Source organism: Gorilla gorilla, chromosome 3 (assembly GCF_029281585.2).
Source record: "Gorilla gorilla gorilla isolate KB3781 chromosome 3, NHGRI_mGorGor1-v2.1_pri, whole genome shotgun sequence".
NCBI lineage: Eukaryota > Metazoa > Chordata > Mammalia > Primates > Hominidae > Gorilla > Gorilla gorilla.
This window is the reverse complement of record NC_073227.2, coordinates 122,050,609-122,068,876: the sequence shown is the minus strand read 5'-3', so window position 1 is coordinate 122,068,876 and position 18,268 is coordinate 122,050,609. Positions and strand designations below refer to the sequence as shown.

General features: G+C 34.8%; 1 pseudogene; it reads right to left on the bottom strand.

Moving 5' to 3' along the window:
- Nucleotides 1–12,330: 12,330 nt before the first annotated feature.
- On the bottom strand, nt 12,331–12,430 carry LOC115934393 (uncharacterized; annotated as a pseudogene).
- Nucleotides 12,431–18,268: the final 5,838 nt, after the last annotated feature.

Below are 18,268 nucleotides of genomic sequence, written 5' to 3'. Positions count from 1 at the left end.
TTTTTTTAATTCTTTAATTTAAAAGCAGACTGTTCAGAGTTACCATATACACCCTTACCCCAAACATACATAGTTTGTCCTAATGGTAATATCTTATATTAGTGAGGTACATTTATTGCAATTAATAAATCAATATTGATATATTATCACTAACTAAAGCCAATAGGTAATATTAAGGTTTGTTCTTTGTGTTGTACAGTTCTACATTGTTTGACAAATGCATAATATTATTTATCTATCAGTACTGTATCACACAGATTAATTTTACCACTCTATGCATTCCCTGGGATTCTTTAATACTCATCCCTAGCCCACCACCACTGCCCTGACAAGCATATGTCTTTTTACTGTTCCTATAGTTTTGCCTTTTCCAGAATATTAGATATATAGATGGAATCATATAGTATGTAGCCTTTTCAGGTTGATTTGATGTCATTTAGCAATATGCATTTAAGGTTCCTGCATGTTCTTTCACGGCTTGATAGTGCATTTCTGTTTTTTATCACTGAATAATATTCCATTCTATGTATACACCACAGTTTGTTGATTGGTTCATTTATTGAAGAATATCTCAGTGGCTACCAGGTTTGGGAAACTATAAATAAAGCTGCTATAAACATTTGTGAGATTTTTATGTGGAGATAAATTTTCCACAAAAAATTTACAAGTATTTTGGGAGGCCGAGGCGAGTGAATCACTTGATGTCAGGAGTTCAAGACCAGCCTGACCAACATGGTAAAACTCCTTCTCTACTAAAAATACAAAAATTAGCTGAGCGTGGTGGCACACGCCTGTAATCCCAGCTACTTGGTAGGCTGAGGCACGAGAATCGCTTGAACCCAGGAGGCGGAGTTTGCAGTAAAACGAGATCGCGCCTCTGCACTCCAGCCTGGGCCAAGAGCGAGACTCCATCTAAAAGAAAAGAAAACAAACAAACAAACAAAAAATCTACGAGTACAATTTCTGGATTAATGGTAAGTATAATATAGTCATATTATACTTTGTAAGAACTGCAGGAAATAGAATTATAGGTTAACAATATATTTCAGTGCTTTAATGATAGATATTACGCCTTCTGGCTTGCATGTTTTATGATGTGAAGTCTATGATTGTTATTTTGTTTGTAATGTAGTTTTTTTCTCTGAATGCTTTTAATAGTTTCTTTTTATGACTAAGAGGTAAAGTGATAAAGAGGTTGTCATAAATTTGATTACATTATATTCGGATATGCTATTTATTCTGTTTGTTCTTGTTGATATTTATTCTACTTCTTGGATCTGAGGGTTTACAGTTTTAACAAAATTTGGAAATTTTTCAGCTGTTCATTGTTTCTACAAATGAAACAATGTAGAAACAATTGTAGAAACAATTGTAGAAACATTGTAGAAAGAAACTCCCTTTCTCCCACTCTTTATTTCATACATGGAACTTAAATTTCATACATGGTGGACCACTTGAGACTCCATTCTCAATTTTTGTTATATTTCTCTTTGTGCTTGATTTTTGATAGTTTGTACGAGTTTTCAAAAGTCCCATTGTTCCACTTCCTCTGGGTAGTACCCAGGACAAGACAACTACTATGAATTGAGATCTGGAGCTTTTCCATATCTACCTACCTTATCTACCTCTTTTAGCTCAAAAAACAAACAAACAAACAAAAATATCTAACTCAAGTTAAATGTAGGAAAGACAAATAGAAGGAAGGAAAGCTAATTCTTACATTACAGAGAAAACTGGACAAGATTTTTATTTTAGTAACAGAGAAAAAACATTTACATGTGACACATGGTCCCTGTGCTGCCCTGATTGACTACATTATGATTTATTACTTGTTTATAACTTTTGTACTGTGTTTGTTGGTGATAGAGGAAGAAAAACCCTTTCATTCTACTTTATTTCTGATACTTTGTCTTTACCGGAAAAGAAGAAAGCTGGTCATTTGCTTCGATAATTGAGATTTTTAAAAATTTTATATCATTAAAGGAATGCATTTTACAGACTTCAAATAAAAGGGTAATAAGAAATTTTTAAGCTTTTTTTTGAAGGACAGTTTCATAATCTTTTCTTCCTTCATCAACATTGGTGTAATCATCACAAATTTGAGGTATTAAGGTTATTGTCAATGAAGTTTGTTTAAACCAAAAAATGAAATTTCCTAAAGAATAATATTTCAAAGTATGAAGACAGCATATCATGCTTGTATATTGGTAAACACAATTTTTAAAATATTTCATAAGTACTAGATCCCACTGTAACTCTTTTAACCATATCATAGCAGAGAAAGAAATCCAGAACTTTCCTTCAGTAAAGAAGCAAATAATTTGAAAATTAAGGCTTGTGAAGCTTAAGAAAAAATGAATATAGAAAATTTGATAAGACCAGCTCAGTTTAAGATAATGAGTTACATGCTTTTTGAAAAAAGCATTATCTTTATTTCCTCTACCACAAAATTAGTAAGCTATTTAGTGATTTCAGGAACACTCGATGTACTCTCTAAAAGTAAAGCTGATAAAATTCCTGTTTTCAATATTGCAACATGAATCACAAGTAATTGAACATAACATAAATCAGGTTAGTCCAAAGTTTCCTGGAAAAATGACAGAAGTTAGAAAAGAATTGGTCATTATTCAGTACCAAAGTGGGAGGGAGGGTAGTTCCTCATGAGTGAGAAGAATTACATCTTGGGGAATGTGAACATTGGCTCCCAAGGGCTATCCTTGTCACACTCCCACAGCAGGGAAGTGCATAAAATTTCAACACACACACAAGCTTCAGGGAATTGCCAATTATTACTTATTCTGAATAGCATGCCCTGATCAATAATATGTGTCTAACACCCACTTGGAAAATAAAATTATGGTCTAAGAACAGGCAGTGTAACACCATATAATCTTTATTAAAAGTCATCTCTTCAGCATTTACATATAATCTCTTAAATAAACAGCATATCAGTATTTTATATTATTACTTGGTGTTTTCTATGTTCTGGGAAACTTAAAAGTTTGTGTCATATGTATATTTATGTTTTTAAGAATTTAAACTCTTGGCCAGGTGCGGTGGCTCACACTTGTAATCCCAGCACTTTGGGAGGCCAAGGTGGGCAGATCACCTGAGGTCAGGAGTTCAAGACCAGCCTGACCAATATGGAGAAACCCTGTCTCTACTAAAAATACAAAATTAGCTGGGCTTGGTGGTGCATGGCTGTAATCCCAGCTACTCGGGAGGCTGAGGCAGGAGAATCGCTTGAACCCGAGAGGTGGAGGTTGTGGTGAGCCAAGTCGCGCCATTGCACTCCAGCCTGGGCAACAAGAGCGAAACTCCATTTCAAAAAAAAATAATAATAATAAATAAATAATAAATAATTTAAACTCTCAGTACATAATATATTCCTCTAAATTATTCTGTTTAAGACAGGGGTAAACAGTGTCATGGTAAAAGTATGCTGCTGATTGTCCAAAGCTCTGCTAATTATGAAGATTAAATTTGGATAATAAACTATTAATGGATTTCAAAAGGCTATGATCATGGGCATAAAATGGTAAATAATCTTTAATACTGTATAACTTATAAGATAGTTTATCTGAGGAACGTTGAAAAGAGCCAATGCCTCTAGAGTACCTTGTAAGAGCTAAGCACTTTGTATATATTGTCAGTTAGACAACCCTCCCCGCCAGTTGTTGAGGATTTAGACATTTTAATGACATTTACAGGTAAAGAAATTTAGATTCACAGAGACTACTCCATCCAGGATTATTTAGATAGAACATGGTAATGTGGTAAAGCTGATCATAAGCCCAAGTATATCTGAATCCAAAGCCCCAATGCCAGTATGGTTTCCATTCCCTCATGACTTCTCACTAAAAAAAGAAGAAACAAGTCACATTATAAGCTAACTTGCTCCTAGCTAATATATTTGAGGAAGAGGATTAAGGAGTCTTTGTTTCTAATATTTACTTAGACATCAGATGCATTCTATGCCTATTTCTATTTTGTGCTATTTTGTCTGTTTTCTCACCTCCACAAGATCGAGAGTTATTTTAATTCAGAGATTGTGACTCATTTTTCTGTCACCACAGGATACAGTACATTCATTCACCCATTCACAAATATTTGTAAAGTACCTACTATGTGCCAGGAATTATATCAGGTCTTCAGGAAAAAGCAAGAAAGATTAGTTTCCTATGGAGTAGAATAAATTCTACTTGAATAAATACACTAAGAATATTTTCAAAGGAACACATATTCAAAGTGTAATCATTCTCTCATCTATTTACCTTATTTCTAGTTGCCTCATTATAAGAAAGGTGATGATGAAAGTTAATTAAAAACAAAACATGCATCAGAACACCTAGCATAGAGTCATGATTTTGCAGCATATATGTTAGACATGTCAATTAACCTTTTTAAACCTTACTTTCTTTTATGTAAGTCGAAGATGAAATCTGTGATATGCAAAATGCAAAGATTTTATTATTCTTAAAATATACAGAACTACAGTAAACTAATCAAACCAAATGAATTTATTGAAATAAAAAAGCTAAAGAAATTTGGGAATATTAGGAAATTAATTTTAAAAGTAAGTATAAATTGCCTATGAAAAAGAAATAATATTCAGAATTACTAATAGTAAACATTCACAGTAAAAAAGAAGTATTATTATCTTCTAACAATTGCCAAGTATTAAAATGATTAATAATTTCTAGTATTAGAAATGGAATAAGGAAATATAGCAAACATTGTTACAACTTTTGACTCATGCCTTTTTACAGAACAATTTGGCAATGTACATCACAGTTGTAAACATGCCATTTGACTGTACAATTTTGTGATAGCCTAAAGAAACAATAAGTAGATAAGCTAATAAAGATGTATGTATACAAATGTTTGTGATTAAATTTTTAGGATACTAAGCATTCCAATGATGGAATAGAATATTAATATTGAACAACATATATTGTTAAGTAAAAGTACACATAGAATTAATTACATGCGTTTGGCTTCACTTTATTAAAAATGTATGGTCAAACATTTGCATGCTATCTGATGATAGCATATCTCTCTCTCTGACTGGTGATATGCTTTTATGTAGATTTCTGAGTTATTTAAACATGTATTATAATGAACACATATTAAAATATAGATGTTAATTCATGCCTATCTCAGAGGGTTATGGTATACATCAAATAAAATAGAATTTATGAAATGTAAGAGTAATATACAAATGTAAGGCATTTAAATTGTAAGCTAGAATACAAGCAAACAATCTTGAAACTTGAGTTCCACTAAAATATAACACATAATAAGCTTAGGTAAGAAATTTGTATGCAATAGAGAAAGCTAAACAACTTTAATCAACAAAACTATTTTGTTAGCTAAAAGAAAGGAAAAAAAAATGTACAGTATTTCTTTTTTGTCACAGTCCCCAGATCGGCGGTAGAGGTTCCCAGTCTGTGGCAGCTCTGCTTAATGATAGAGGTACCATTTTCAACAAGTAGTTTTCAAATTCACCCTGGGATTTTTCTCTATCCAGGTTAACCAGAAGAGAGAAAGAGGACAAGCGCATGTAGGAAGTTATTATAGGTCAGGCCAGCAGGTGGCATGCCTAACCTCTGTTCATATCCCATGGGGTGGGAACTTAGTCACAAGGCCACATGGCCAGGGATGCTGGGAAGGGCCAATTTACTGCATACTCAAGAAGATAAGTGAGAGATTTTAGTGGACGGCTAGCAGTCTTTGCCAGAGCTCTAACCAACAGAATCTATGCATGCTTTTCTTGCTTCATTTAGAACATATTCACTCTGTCCTGAAGAGCCACCCCATCCAGCCAAATGTTCAGATATCTTCGAAACCATCACTGTTCTGCATCAGGTACAGGAACAGGAACAGAAACAGATCCTTACGGTCTGATAATGAGGGAGTATGGGAAGAATAAACACAATGAAGGTTCCCCAAGGGAAGAATGAACCTTACCCATTGGTCACATCCATCTGCTGAGTAGGTATTGTGAAGACTCCCTGCTCTGTCCCAACATGATCACTTGGCAGGAAAGTGGAAATGGAGCCTTTGTTATCTATATTTAATGGCTTTTAAGGTCATCTCGTTATTGGTATCAATGTCTGCTAGAGGAAGAAAGAACATGGAGGAGGGCATATGGAAGGCCCAGAGGTTGTATAAATTGCTTCTGCTCATGTTATAGGGGCTAGAACTTAGTCATAAGGCCATAACTAACTACTAGGGGGACGGCTGGCAACTTCAGTCTAGCTATGGACGAAGAAAAAAAGGGAAAAAACGATTTTGATTTAAGTAGTCTTTCTTAACATCCAAAAACCATTAAGAAAAACCAAGAGATAAAAGTTACCTCATGTCCTTGTGCTTTTTATTATTATTATTTTTTGTTTTGAGCTCACAGTTATTTGTTCTTAATCTATGGAAATCTCTAGAGTTGAAATTGGAAATGCTTTTCTGCAAGATTACTTGAATTTGCTTTTATTTATAGCCAGAGGACACGGCTCTTCTGGGACCACTTTTCTTTCTGTGAAAATCCAGGCTCAATGAGAGTCTGAGGCTGAGTTCCTTACCTTGCTTTTACTCAAGTGCTTAGCTAAGGTCGACCCTGCCTTTTCTGTCGGCTCATTGGTCTGAGATCACAGCTCTGGTTTCTACTCATAAATATTTTGGGGGTGAGCTTAGAGATTTCCCTTTCTTTTTATAACCTTAACAATGTACTAAGAAGTATATTTTACTCAGAATGTAGGGGTTTGTAGTGAGAGGGACTTATAGTTGAACTAATCTACCATATAGCTGAAAGTGTAGCTCCAAGGGAAGAATTTTGTTTTAATATCCCTAATTAAAGACTTAAAAATTGACAAATAAAAATTGTGTACATTTATGGTATATAATGTGATTTTTTATATATGTATACCTTGCAGAATGGCTAAATAAAGCTATTTAACGTATGCATTACCTCACCCGCTTGTCATTTTTTGTGATGAAAATGTATAAAATTTTCAAGTATACAATTTTCAAGTATACAATATATTGTTTTTAACCTTGATGTAAAATAGATCTATTGAACTTATTCCTCCTATGAATTTTGTGTCTTTGACCAACATCCCCCAACTCCCAGCCTCTGGTAACCATAATTTTACTCTGTTTCTTTTTTTTTTTTTTTTTTGAGACGGGGTCTCGCTCTGTCGCCCAGGCTGGAGTGCAGTAGCGCGATCTCGGCTCACTGCAAGCTCCGCTTCCCGGATTCAGGCCATTCTCCTGCCTCAGCCTCCCGAGTAGGTGGGACTACAGGCGCCCGCCACCACGTCCGGCTAATTTTTTAAATTTTTTTTAGTAGAGACAGGGTTTCACCGTGTTAGCCAGGATGGTCTTGAACTCCTGTCCTCGTCTTCCGCCTGCGTCGGCCTCGCAAAGTGCTGGAATTACAGGCGTAAGCCACCGCGCCCAGCCAATTTTACTGTTTCTATGCATTTGATGACGTTTTTAGATTCCAAATATAAGTGAGACTATGCAGTAATGTCTTTCTGTTTCTGGCTTATTATAGCCAAGATATGGAATCAATCTAAATGTCCATCAACAGATGAATGGATGAAAAAAACGTTGTATATATACACAACGAAATACTATTCAGCCCCTGAAAAGAGGGAAATGCTGTCAATTATAACAATGTAGATGAACCTGGAGAACATAGATTCTTTTTGACCTACTTCTTCCTTACCTTGTCAAATAATTCTAAAATTGTTGTTTTCTCAAATAATTTTTTTTTTTTTTTTTGAGACAAAGTTTCGTGGTCGCCCAGGCTGGAGTGCAATCTCGGCTCACTGTAACCTCCGCCTCCTGAGTTCAAGCGATTCTCCTGTCTCAGCCTCCCAGGTAGCTAGGATTACAGGCACCTGCCACCATGCCCAGCTAATTATTGTATTTTTAGTAGAGACGGGGTTTCACCATGTTGGCCAGGCTGGTCTCAAACTCCTGATCTCAGGTGATCCGCCTGCCTCAGCCTCCCAAAGTGCTGGAGATGATTTTTTTAAAGCATATTTTCAGCTCTTAAATGGAAATAAAAACTATAATCTTTACAGTTTAGGTCATTAAATATATTTTTGTAAAACAGCACTTGATATAGAAATGAACTCAAATTTGAAAACTGATATCGACAAAATACTCAATTCACCAGCCACCTCTGTGTTTGATAAAACTTACAGAAGTTCCTGATGATGTATGTTTTAAAGTCATTTTAAAATAAACTAGTTAATTATTTTATGGCTGAATATTATTCCATTGTATATATATACCACATTTTCTTTATCAATTTTACCTACTGTTGGACTCTTAGATTGATTTCTTATGTTGATTATTTTAAATAGTGTCGCAATAAACATAAGAGTGCAAATATCTCTTCAATATACTGATTTCATTTCCTTAACACATTTACCCAGTAGTAGGATTGCTGTATCATATAGTTCTATTTTTAATTTTTTGAGGGACCTTTGTAGTGTTTTCCATGAGTGTAATAATTTACATCCTACCAACAGTGTGTAAAGGTTCCCTTGTCTTCACATTCTCACTGACGTTTGTTATTATTTAACATTTGTTAACTATTGCATTGCTTTTAATAGCAAAAACCGCAGTTACTTTTGCACCAACCTTCTTTTCCTCTTTTTAATAAAAGCCATTCTATGTGGAGTAAGGTGGTATCTCATTGTGGTTTTGATTTTAATTTCCATGATGATTAGAATGAAATCTTGTCATCTGGAACAACATGAATGAACCTAGAGGCATTATGTTAAGCAAAATGGGCCAGGCACAAAAAGACAAATACTACATGTTCTCACTCATATGCAAAATCCTAAAAAGGTGATCTCATAGAAATAGTAAATAGAACAGTGGTTACCAAAGACTGAAGAGGGTGGGTGGAAGGGAGCTTGGGGAGTATAGTCAAGGAATACAAAGTTACAATTAAAAAAGAAGGATAGATGCTGGTGTCCTATTGCATAGTAGAGTGACCACAGTCAACAATAAGATATAGTGTATCTCAAAATACCTAGAAGAGAAGATTGTGTATGTTCTCACCACAAAGAAATGGTAAATGTTTGAAGTGATGAATATGCTAATTACCCTGATTTCTTCATTACATAATGTATACATATATCAAAGTATCACATTGTACCCCATAAATATGTACAATTATTATGTGTCAATTAAAATTTAAAAAATAGAATGAAATAAAGTACTGAAAGTTCTGGAGATTATGACTTCTTAGCTTACAAATGTTTTGAAATTTTTCTAGTCTATTCAAGATGGAACAATATTCTACAAGGTAGTAATGGGACTATTTCAGGATTTTTCAATAGTAATAGGACTATTTCAGGATTTTTTCATTTCTCATCAAAAATTTTCAAATTGTCTAATAGAGATCATCGTGTCTCACTGAAAATATTAATAAGTATCCAATGGTGAAATGATTCTATGGTCAAATAAACCTGGAAAAATTCTAATATGCCTGTTTTTCAGAGATTAATAATGTGTGTTAGCATACTAAAGTCTTACTGTATTTTTCTGTACTCTCAGGGGAAATATAAATGTTGAAATCTTTTTGGGAGCAATTTGGTATAATCCTTTGACTCACTAACAAAATTTTATAAATTTTGGTGAAAATTATCATATCACTTTTTCCACAATTTAAAAATAATGATGTTTAAAAAGAAGGCAATCAAAATTGAGCATAGCAGCAATATTAGATAACTAGAGCAGAAAAGTACATTTGTCCACCAAACAATGATGTAAAGCTGGATAGGTTGCAATATGAGCCAACCAAATTTGCAGTCTGGAGGGGAAAACACCAGCATGGTATAGATTACATGGATGAAATGTCCTAGGTTGAATGTTGTTAAAGTGTTCTTTGTTTTGTTTTTTTCCATCCTGATGAAAAAACATGGCTTAAATTACATAGTACATGTAGCTGATTTCAGTATTTGTAGCTGATTTTAATAGTTTTAGTATTTGAGTTGCAAATAAATTTAGGAGGGAAGTGGAGGGGGCACAGTATTGCTTATCTATGTCTAATAAGATAAATTATTGACAATAATGGGAGTTAACAAGTTTGAAACATGAAAAAACAAGTCAAAGATAAATTTAGAGTGCGCATTCAAATACTACACAAATAACAGGGCACTATAGCCCAAGAACTCAACAAGCAAGCCCTAATGGGAAATGAACCCCTACTGTGCAGGGGGATGCAGCTCTTGCTGCCTTGTACCAGGGTTTGTTAGCTTCAGCACTATTGACATTTCAGATGGGATTTTTTGTTGTTGTTGGGGGCTGTCCTATGTGCTGCAGAATACTTAATAGCATTCCAGGCGTCTACCTGCTATATGTCAGTAGCAATCCCCCCTTCCAGTTGTATCAATCTAAACTGCCTTTAGACATTGTCAAATATTCCCTGGGGGGCAAATTCTCTCCGGCTTGAGAACCATTGCCTTATACCAGTCACTAAGGAGTTGAACCAATGATCTAAACAATGGTTCTGTTTTTGTGCTTACTGAGCCATCTACTAAATTACCATTGAAGAGTGGGTAAAAGCAGATTACTTGGGTTTACAATCTAACTGTGCCATTTATTAGTTATATGGCCATGGTCAAGTTTCTTGACTTCTCTGTGCTTCGGCTATTCTTATTTATAACGTGGTGAGAATGACATCTACTTTATAGGTGTTTGTTGAGAAGATTCAATGACAACTTTTATAAAGCACAGCAATAAAGACCTGGTACATAATGTTTTATTAAAATTTAGAATTAACAATGATATGATTACTAATTTCACTTACCTCATACTGTCTGACAGACCAATGATTCTTTACACTTGACTTGACATTTGTGTTTCTGTTTATTAATTAATACATTGACATTCAGCTTTCTACTTGAGTCTTCTGTGATTTTGGTAGGTGTAACCCAGAAGCCCTGAATTTAGTCAACTCTTTGACCCTTGCAGCACTGAGATTCTGCAAAGCTAAGAAGACTCTGTATTGCCATTAATTAATTAAAGGCTGGGCGCGGTGGCTCACGCCTGTAATTCCAGCACTTTGGGAGGCCGAGGCGGGCGGATCACGAGGTCATGAGATCGAGACCATCCTGGCTAACACTGTGAAACCCCGTCTCTACTAAAAATACAAAAAATTAGCCTGGCGAGGTGGCGGGCGCCTGTAGTCCCAGCTACTCAGGAGGCTGAGGCAGGAGAATGGCGTGAACTCTGGGGGGCGGAGCCTCCAGTGAGCCGAGATAGCGCCACTGCACTCCAGTCTGGGCGACAGAGCGAGACTCCGTCTCAAAAAAAAAAAACAAAAACAAAAACAACAAAAAAAAAACAATATATATATATATATATCGGGTATGAGAGAGGTCTCTGGTTAGCCATTCCGTCAACCTTCCCTGATAACACCTAATTTTGTCTCTGCTTTCTTTCAATTTCAACAAGTTATTGTTTAACTACATATGCCTTATGATGTTGCTGCTACTAATAATAATAACCATTCCCCTCCCCTCTCATGTAACCATGTGGTCATATGCATACCAATTCACCTTATCTGTAAAATGAGAGTGTGGAGCTAAAGAGTATCTAAATTCCCTCCAGCAGTAATAGAACCGTGAATGCTAATATTTATTAATAATTATCTTGACAGATTAGTGTATGTGGAAGACACAGGGGCTCTGGGAATTGAGAAATGGTAGAGGTCGGTTGATGGGTGAGAAATAAGCTTGAATGTGACTTTGCAAGAGAGAACATTGGAACACAGAGCGTTAAGAACGTGAGAACATTGCACTGAAAATAAACCTGTAATTCACAACTTTGTGCAGGGCTCTCTGTTCACAGCCATCTCTTCACAGCTGTCTCATAGCCATTCAGAGTAAAGAAAGAGCCAAGCCCTCATTACTGACATCACACCTTACTGACATTTAGAATGTGAAGAAATCACTTCCTGAAAGACAGGTGGGAGTTAAGCTTTCATTTTCTAAGGCAGGTGATAGCGTTGGAGACAACTCCTCAACTGACAGCTCAGTTTTACCGACAAGGCTGCATCCATGATCCTCCCTCTACCCTGTGAACAATGCTTTGACTTTGACAGCCCTGTTGCCACTCTGCACAACTTCAGAAAAAGGAAGAGGAATTGATGTGCACTGTCCCAGTCCAGTTGTAGTTCTGCTACCACCTAGCATACTCCCTCCATTACCTTTGATGTCTGCAGCCTAGATTATATCACTTCATCCATGGCCCCAGTTACATGGCTGCAATGCACTCTGTTTTTTATATAATTTTATATTTTACTTAAAAAATATGGAGCACTTCACAAATTTGCATATCCTCCTTGTACAGGGGCCATGCTAATCTTTTCTGTATTGTTCCAATTTTCATTGCTCTCTTAATAACACCAAGCTACAATAAAACTTCTCAGAAAAAGGTAACAGATAAACGACTAACACTGTTATGAAGAGAAATTTTTTTTCTGCAGAGCTATGGACACTTTCCTTTATTAAATTAATTCTTACATATGGGGCAACTTAGGGGGCAAAGGGCATTTATAAATGTAAATAGGAAATAGAAATTGTTTGAAGCACTGATTCCATCTAGGCATTACAAAGTTAGCATTAAAGGAATAATTATCTTCTACCTATACTATCTGCTTTCAGCAAAGGATGGAAGGAATCATGAGCTGCCTCTGATATGAGTAACAAAATCAATTTTAGTTCTTGGACCAGCAGGCCTTGTTTGATCTGGGATTAAAGTGGCACTTAAAGGATTTGGTGTTTTCAAATTTTAACTATGGATAACTTTTAAATTTGTTCCTACAAGCTACTTTAAGATAAAACATTGGACTTTAAGTTTCTGAAATTCAATGTTAGACTCATTTGAGAATAATTATGTTACATATGTCCTTTATTTCTAAATGAAAGTAGGAGGTTTACATTTCCATGGATGTCTTCAACTTTACTGGTAAAAAAGTATTAATTATTACTGTTAGTCTGATATAGGGAAAGCTTTTCTTTTTCTTTTTTTTAACCTCTGGACTCCGAAGAAACAAGTAGTAGTACATGCAGTATACAGTATCAGGGAGGGCTTATGATAAAATGTGTTCAACATTTTGTTTTACTCTCCTGTATTTAAATAGGGAAAATCATGAAAGAAGTAAAGCAATGAAGTCTAACCTGCTTTCAAATGGAAAATAGATTGTTTTATAAATTGTAACATATTCCTGGTACATAGTATCTGCTCATATATCCATAACATTTGTGATCAATAACTTATTGAACAACCTGGAATTTGTTCTTTATTAAATTATTCCTCATTTTATTTAGGAAGAAAAACAATGATTCCATACTCTGATAAGCTAAGTTCAGAAAACAATTGTAAACAAAAATAGAAAAATCTGAATGATTAACTTCATAAATTTTAAAATTGCTTGATTATGAATCTCCTTTGGTTGCCCAATGATGGCAAATCTCTCAACACTATTTCTCTCTGCTGCTGCCCCCAAATTCTGTATATAATTTTGCATAAAGAAAATTAGTTATAAACTGTATTTCTTGAAAACAGAGTTTAATTAATGGCTGACCTTTCATTAAGATAGAACTTCAACCTGTGCTAATAAGGATGACAAGGCAGCAGGTGCAGGAGTATGTTGGGGAGGTGAGTTTAAAGTACAGTGAGATTATGAAGTGACAGTGGACTTATGGGCTGTGGTAAAGGATACACACACACACACACACATACATACACTCTCTCAAGGGGATAGATTAATAGAGTTCAAATTGTGGAAAACTTTGAAAGTTGGGCTGAGGATCACTAACTTGGTTTTGTGTGGAATAGACTGCTATTGTCATATATGAGCAGAAAATGTTATATACAGGTTCCTATAATCTCCACAAATCCATTCACCATTACTGCAGCCTACATAATTAGCATTTTTTTTACAGAGGTGTAAATGGCAAGGAATGGTCTTACCAATACCCTTCAGTTTAAGATTTTTCACTTAAAATGGAAGTGTTTATGTGAAATCTGCCTGAGTGATTTTGCCTAATGGAATATGCAACTCTGATTATCTGGTGTAGCCCTTAACCTCAAGTAAGACTTCAGGAAATCCCTAAAACCCATCATGACCCAGAAAAAGCCCATGTACATTCCAATGTTCTTGGAGAAAAAGAAAAGTCCTAATTACAATATTAAATATATCTAGCCATACCCAAATATTTCAAGACTGTGAATTTTAAAAAATAATCCCCAATATTTTGCTGCCATCAAGTTTTAAAGGAAATCTTTCTTAAAAATGTAATAAGCAATAAAATCTTCCTCTTTCTTTGTTTGAAATTTTATTTCCTACATTAAATGCTTTAATTTAATATTTATTAAAAATGTTTTTAAGAATTATGACTGTATCAGTATGCCAGATGCAATAAGTTCCTAAGTAAATAGCTTATGCAAATTTTCAAAACCTGTCACGTATCTTACTTGGTCAGGCCTTGCATTTCATTTTTCCCTACATATAGTATAAAACACAGAGTTATTTTGTTATTTTTGTGTTATTTAGAATGCAATTGACTTCAAAAAGCAAAAGACCCAAGAAAATATGATAGTGCCTGCCTTATGCCAGGTGGATACTGTTCAAGACCTCCAATGGATGCCTGAAACCATGGATAGTCCTGAACTCGATACATGCAGACATATGATGAAGTTTAATTTTAACTCAGGCACAGCAAGATATTAACAACAATAACTAGTAGTAAAATGGAACAATTGTAACAATATACTCTAAATAAGTTATGTAAAGGTGGTCGCTCTATCTTTCTCAAAATATGTTATTGTATAGCACTCACCTATTTTCAGATGGCAGTTGACCATGGGTAACTAAATCAGCAGAAAGTGAAGCTGGATAAGCAGGGACTACTGCACATAAACAAAAAAAGCATAACATAACATAAACATAACAAGAAGTCCAGAAGGTAAGACAATTGAAAAATTCAATAATGTAATGACTCCACAATGTCATCATTTGACCTCTCTGCTCTGCTGTCTGAAATTAAATGGCTAATTCCTACATGGTTGCAAGAAGGCTGCAGCAATTTAAGGCATTAGTTCATTGCACAGTTATTTCTGAAGGCCAGAAGACAGTGAATATTTTGCTTTAGTCTCTTTTTAAGAGTAAAGAAAACCTCCTAGAAGCCTCTCACCAAACTTCTCTTTACATTCCAGTGGGCATAATTGCATTCCATTCACTTTCCTCCACCTAAACCAGACACTGGAAAAAAGGATTATTGTGGAATTGTTTTGATTGTTAGACTAATGTAGATCCACATCCTAAGGAGTGACCCATATCCCAATTTTGTTCCTGTATTGGAACAAAATTGGGATTTTGTGAGCAAAGATGGGGTTTGAAGGAATAAAAGGACATTCCATACAATATAAGAGTTGAAAAGTGACAAGATATTCATCCATACATGCACATTTTAAAATCTACTGGAGTATTTGCCACAAAGATTAAGATTCTTCTATTAAAACCTGATCAATTTTGGCCCCAGAGTTAAGGATCTCAAGTTCAGACTGTTTGAAGGAATTTAACATTATATATGTTTATAAGAAATCTGGGTTTTATATTAACTCCCATATTCCCAGTTTTTATAAAATCTGGTTTTCAGAGAAAGTTGTCATCTGTTTCCCCAGCAGTTCAGAGATATATAATATCTCATGTAAGCCCTAAATGTCACTGAAAACAGCACTCTCACTTTCCTAGGTCCTGGTTTGAAAAGGTTTCTTGAGTCATTTAAAGCAAAAGCACAAGCAAACAAAAACTTCAGTATGGTCCCATTTGAAACAAAAATCAGTAGTAATTGCTTCAGACTTTATAGATTCTAATTGTAAATTTATCTATTTCTCAAAAGAGAAACAAAAACATTAATATTCTTGTATCATGTGGTTATATGGCAGCAATCAAATAATTAGGCAATAAATGCAGATTTGGGGTCATAGTGACACAAAACGCGAATCTAGTGAGTGAAATGGTAGTCTGCGGCCATTGATATCTGGTAGGCTTAGCAATCCAGCCTCTGTAGACCAAAGCAATCAGGCACCATTTTTGTAAAGTTCCATCTGCTTTTCATAAGAGTTCCTCATGCTATGCAACTGATATTTAAATATTTTTCCTCCCCAAACTAATTTAGTATCATTTTAAATATTAGAATCTACTGAATGCTAATACATGTTTCTGATTACTTTTTAGGCATGGATCCACCTTACTGGACCCAAAGCATAATTAATTACAAAAAAATCTTTAGTTATCGTCATATAGAGTCTAGTAAGTAAAATGTTCACAGTAGTCAGAATTCATTAAAAATTTCTCCAGAAAAATACAGGGATACATACTTATACTTACAATGTGCTATCTATGAACAGATCAGGCAGTTTCTAAATATTTAGTCACTTTATTTTCACAATAATTTTCTGAGGTGTGAACTACTATTCTTTTTCTTAAAATACTGTTTTTAATCAACACATAATAATTGTACATAATTATAGGGCACAGTGTGATATTTTGATACATGTGTACAATATGTGATAATCAAATGAAGGTCATTAGAAAATCCATCACCTCAAACATTTATCACTTCTTTGTGTTGGGAGCATTCAAAATCTTGGCTTCTAGCTATTTGAAAATATACAATAAATTGTTATTAACTATAATCACTCACGGTGCTATAGAACACTAGAACTTATTCCCCCTATTTAGCTATAATCATGTATCTTTTAACCAACCTCTCCTTATATCTCCTTTAACCCTACCTTTCCTAGCCTCTAGTAACCACTTGTCTCTCTACTTATATGAGATCAACTTTTTAAACTACCACATATAAGTGAGAACATACAGTATTTATTTTTCTGTGCTGGAGTTATCTCACTTAATGTGCTCCAGGATCATTGATGTTGCTGCAAATAACTGGATTTCATTCTATTTTATGGCTAAGTAGTATTCCATTGTGTACATATACCGAATTTTATTTTTCTATTCATCTGCTGATGGACACATAGGTTGATCCCATATCTTAGCTATTGTAAATAGTCCTGCAATAAACGTGGAAGTACAGTTGTCTCTTTAACACACTGATTTTCTTTTTTAAGATATATATCAAATATTGGGATTCGTGGATCACATGATAGTTCTAATTTTAGGTTTTTGAGGAACCACCATACTGTTTTCTGTAATGGCTACACTAATTTGCATTCTCACCAACAGTGTATGAGTTCCCCTTTCTCTGCTTCCTTGACAGCATTTGTTATTTTTTTTTTGTCTTTTTGATAATAGCCATTCTAACCAGGATGAGATGATATCTCCTTGTTGTTTTGGTTTGCATTTCTCTGACAATTAGTGATGCTGAGTATTTTTTAATATGCTTCTTGGTCATTTGTATATCTTCTTTTAAGAAATGTCTATTCAATCGTGCTACGGTTAATGTTTGTCGTCAGCAAAACTCAGGTTGGAATTTGATTTCCAATGTGACAGCATTGGGATGTGGGGCCTAATGGGAGGTTTTTGAGTTATAGGAGTGAATACCTCATGAATGGCTTGTGATATTCTTGTGGGAGTGAGTGAATTCTCTCTCGCGCTCACTCTCTCTCAATTCAATTCATTCTCTTGGGAATGTTTCTATGAGAGTAGGTTGTAATAAAGTCAAAATGCCCCTTGGGTTTTTTTTCTTCATAAGTGTCTGCTTCCCCTTTGATCTTCTCTACCGTATTATGACACAGCATGAAAGCCCTCTCTAGAAGCCAAGGACATGCCTTTGAATTTCCCAGCCAGTAGAACCATGAGCTAAATAAACCTCTTTTCTTTATAAATTACCTAGTCTCAAGTATTCTTTATAGCAACACAAAATGTACTAAGATAATTTTCCCATTTTTTAATTGGATTGTTTGTATGTTTGTTTGTTTGTTGCTGCTGAGTTGTTTGAGTACTTTGTATATTCTGGGTATTAATTTATTGCCAGATGAACAGGTTACAGTATTTTCTCCCGTTCTGAAGGTTATCTCTTCACTCTGTTGATTGTTCCCTTTGCTATGCAGTATGATTTTGGTTTTATAAGGTCCAATTTGTCTATTTTTGATTAAGTTGCCTGTGTTTTTGAAGTCTTTTCTATAAAATATTTGCCCAGACCAATATCCTGAAGCATTTCCTCTATGTTTTTTTGTCTAGTCATTTCATAGTTTCTGGTATTACCTTTAA